Source organism: Dendroctonus ponderosae, unplaced genomic scaffold (assembly GCF_020466585.1).
Source record: "Dendroctonus ponderosae isolate FM_Combo_2020 unplaced genomic scaffold, Dpon_F_20191213v2 Dpon_F_20191213_1, whole genome shotgun sequence".
Taxonomy (NCBI): Eukaryota; Metazoa; Arthropoda; class Insecta; order Coleoptera; family Curculionidae; genus Dendroctonus; species Dendroctonus ponderosae.
Genome location: NW_026017110.1, coordinates 42,329,334 through 42,329,927, shown reverse-complemented (window position 1 = coordinate 42,329,927; position 594 = coordinate 42,329,334).

Below are 594 nucleotides of genomic sequence, written 5' to 3'. Positions count from 1 at the left end.
TCTCTTATGCGGATCACGTTGAAATAAGAGCAAAACTAGGAAGCCAAGCGGCCGATGAACGTTTGTATCTGGTTGGGCCCTCGAGAACAATTCTTTTAAAGTTTATGCCCCATAAAGTAAATCTTGGCAAGATTTTCTGGCCGTGTCACTCACGGCTGTTTTAAGTTAAGCTCGGCGATGTTGTGCCGTTTGCTTTCTGGTTTATGGGTGTGCAGTTGCCGGTTTTACGGCCATAAATAGTCTGGATCGGGGCCAGGCAGGCAACAAGTGCTCTGGATAAACCGAATTTTGATTAGTTTGGGTTTTTCCTCAATTCCTCAACAATTAGCGCGAGTATAAAGGCTGAAACCTCAGTCCCAAATGCGGGTCGCCATATCCTTTTATCGTTGGCCTCGTAAAGCTGCAAGCTAATCCACTTTCAGACGATAGACACTGTTTTCTCATTAGACAATTACAAGCAAATCCACTTGGAGTGGTGGCCAATTGGTTTAGGAACTTTTAAAGCCCTTTTCGGAAAGTGTTTAATTGGCTAATTCTTCGCACCGGATCCGGATTATCCATGACACTTCCAGTGAGATTTTCACAACTTAATAA